This window comes from Lathyrus oleraceus, chromosome 5, assembly GCF_024323335.1.
Source record: "Lathyrus oleraceus cultivar Zhongwan6 chromosome 5, CAAS_Psat_ZW6_1.0, whole genome shotgun sequence".
NCBI classification, from domain to species: Eukaryota; Viridiplantae; Streptophyta; class Magnoliopsida; order Fabales; family Fabaceae; genus Lathyrus; species Lathyrus oleraceus.
This window is the reverse complement of record NC_066583.1, coordinates 218,377,190-218,380,837: the sequence shown is the minus strand read 5'-3', so window position 1 is coordinate 218,380,837 and position 3,648 is coordinate 218,377,190. Positions and strand designations below refer to the sequence as shown.

At 33.4% G+C, this 3,648-nt stretch overlaps 1 non-coding gene across 1 annotated transcript; it reads left to right on the top strand.

Annotated features, from left to right (window-relative positions):
- Positions 1-560: 560 nt before the first annotated feature.
- LOC127089543 (small nucleolar RNA R71) lies at positions 561-665 on the top strand. The gene has a single exon (XR_007791123.1). It is a non-coding gene; the product is annotated as a small nucleolar RNA R71 (small nucleolar RNA).
- The last annotated feature ends 2,983 nt before the right edge of the window (positions 666-3,648 follow it).

The window sequence follows — 3,648 nt, the reverse complement described above, 5'->3', positions numbered from 1 at the left end:
GCATAGCCTTTTGGAAACCTGGTGGTCTCATAGCTTGATGAGGGTGGTTGTTCCTATAGGAGAAATTTAGGTGATTTCGCCACCCTAGGTTATAAGTGTTAGAATACATATTGTTTCGTTGCTTATTATTCATAAAATTAGCATTTTCTTGGATGGATCCTCCAGCGAGGATCACCTGACAATCTTTATCAGTGTGTCCATTTATTCTGCATATTTCACAGTAGAAAGTGACGGGGGAAAACGAAGTAACATGGATAGGTTATACATGTGCGGGAGGTGTGATGCTCAAACTATCAATTTTTTGGTAGAGAGCATCCACCTTGGTGTTGATATGGTCAAACACATTTACCTCACAAAGCCCACTGGTCTTTGGGATAGATTTAATGGAGACTTATCGCATGCTCCCCCACGAGTGGGGGTTCTTAGCCATTTCCTATATCAAATTATATGCGACATCTTGAGGGGTATTCATGAGGGCTCTGCCAAAAGTCGCATCTAAGGTCATCCTTGTGGAGTAAAGGAGACCATTATAAAAAGTATGAATAATCATCCACTTTTAGAGCCCGTGGAATGGGCACAAAATCAATAAATCCTTATAATTCTCTCATGCATCAAACAAATATTCCCCCTCTTCCTGCCTAAAACGATTAATCTCGTTTCTAACTTGGGCCGTTTTGCTTGGCAGAAAATACTGTGCAAGGAAGGCCACTTTCAACTGAGATAAAGAAGTTATCAAATTGTCGGGCAAGGATTGAAGTCAAGCCCATAAACAATCTCTCAAAGAGAAATAGAATAACCTGAGGCAGATGAACTTTTGGTCAACGCCATCAACTTTTATAGTATCACAACTGTCAACAAAGATAAATAAGTGAAGGTTTGGGTTATTAGATGGCAACCTAATAAATTAGTTTTGTTGCAACATACCTATCAAAGATGGTTTAAGTTCAAAATTATTTCCTGCAATCAGCGGGTGCGCAATATTATAGTGTGGTTTCTCTTTAGTAGGAATCACATACTCCTTAAGAGGCCTAGTGTCAACTACTTGATCAACCATATCTCGATGTCTTAGAATTTGGCGTCTCTCATGTAAGAAACATTCGATTTCATTCACAAGTGCGACTAAATTCTCAACAAAACGAGTTCTTCGGATGCAAGGGTGGCTAGAACTATATCAAAATAAAAAGAAAAAAATGAAACTCTAGTCTATTCGGTGACTAAACAGAAACTTGACAACGGCACCAAAAACTTGACACACCGCAAGTGCACGACTGTGCAAAGTAGTAAAAGATTATTGAACCACAAGGACCAATGAATTGAGTACCGAACTTCGTTCTATCAATGTATATCTAAGGTGACTAAAACTTGAGGTTTTATAAAATAACTTATTTAAAAAGCATTTTTTAGAAAAATAGCTTAAATGAAAATCACTTAAATTATGATGAAACAAATAGAACTTAGGCCCATAATTTTTACTCTGACATCTCCGTATGATCCAATTCACTTCTATTATGAGAATTTTGACACGACTTGTAGAAAAAAGATAAATATGGGCAACACCTACTTTCGCCAGCGTGTTAACCTATTGATGATGAATAATTCGTCCACTTTCACACAGTCAAATTATTTGTCAAATATTTGTTACTTTTGCACAACTATAAAAATGAGACGTTTCTCAATCTCATCTAAGCACTTTCATTGTATTGGACTCGATTGTTTAAGAAACTGCGCTCGGGTACCGATACATATTCTTTCAGACTATGATCAGTACCTGAGAACTATTTACTTTCATATAAGGGTTGGAATGACAGAATTTAGATATTAAAATAATAATGAACAAAAAATATCGTAATCGACTTGTGATGGATCATATGAACAGTCATGAGATAAGCCCCATGTCCCTTAGTCCCTAGTGGACTACTCACTTATGGTGAGGAATAGCATAATCAGAGCAATATTTAAGATTGAAATCATAATAAACAACTGAAACAATATAACAATTGTAATGAAAGAGATAAATCGAACATGACTAACAAGAAATTACTTTAAATTAAACTTGATCTAATGCTTCAATGGAGACTTGAGTACATAGCTTGGAAAAGTAAAATACGTCAAAACTTAGAATAAAAAATGGATTCTCAACTCAAGGTTACCTCTGAGTTTTTATAACAAAATTTATAACAATGAACTAAATCTGTGTGATCAATGCTTATTACATTAGGAAATATCTCAAATTAGAAGATGCAAAAGTCCTAAAATAGTAATAACTTGAACTAGAAAAAGAAATAACCGATGGAGGGCACGTATGCCTGCTACGACAGGTAGCAGTTTCTACGGGTGGCCGTAGGAGGCCTCTGGTTTTTGTATGGAAGAAATTACATTTTTCTCTTTTTTTCGCACTTTGCTCGTTTTAGCTCTTTTTTCGGCCGTGATAATTACTAAAGCCTGAAAACATCAAAAACACATTACCAAAGCATAAAAGATGATAAAAAAAAGGTAAATCAGACAAAAAAAGGGGAAAATGAAGAAGTTAAATAACTAATAAAAATGATGCAAAAATCACTTATCAATAACCAAAATGTTCGTATCAAACTTATCAAAATAGTGGAAGCTCGTGAATATTTTTCTGTGGTTAATTAACACCATTGAAGAGTCGACTATGAAAAGAGAGGACGAACACTGAACCATTATATATCTCTCTGTATCTTTTCTTATTCTTGTAACTCCTTTATTTTACTAGCATCCATTAATATCTCTATTGCATATATTGCATAATTGCATTAATTGTATTCCACATAAGTTAGACTTTGCTCATAGAGATTTTATGTATAAACTTAGATATGTGGTGTATCAATCTTATATAATTATCAAGAGTGGAACTATGGCTTGACTTAATATCTATGTGAAGTGTAACACACTAACCCAAAAAACTCTTATTTAAAAAGATCATGCAAATTATTTATTTTAAAATCAATATAGGGTGTCACATCTCTCTCATAAAACATCATTCTCAACTAAAAATTCAAGCAGCGAAAATAAAACATCAACAATTGAACATAAACATCTCATACTTTTATAAAACAACTTAGTTCCAACATAAAGAAATAAATCCAACAACTTTCAAGAAAACATCAAACAACTGAAAACCCATCCTGATGTTACACTATTAAAGCAAAATACATAAATACCAAGTACATATGATGGGTCATTTGTCCATTTCATGTATCATACATTCACATGATACAGGATTAATCCTTTTTGAAGTTGCTTAGGGTACACCATTTCATCATTATTCTCAATGTTGTTATTCTCAAAGGAAAAGAAAGAGGCAATTTGTTTCCAATTGAACCTTTGGTCTATGTCTCATAATATTTGTGATTATTTGCAAACTAAAAAGATTGTGACCAGAGCAACTTGTGGAATCAAATCAATATGAACCTCATGTTTCTTTCTACCAAGTTCATGATTTTATTTTTATTTTCCTAATTCAAAATAAAGTCAATAAAACCAAGGTAAAGTAAATTGAACTGTTATCTGAATGTTAATTGTGAAATTGAACCAATATTTTGATTTTTCAACTAAGTCATATACATTCCATGTTGAATTTGAAATGTAAATTGATTTCCTTTCATTTGAATCATCACATAGATT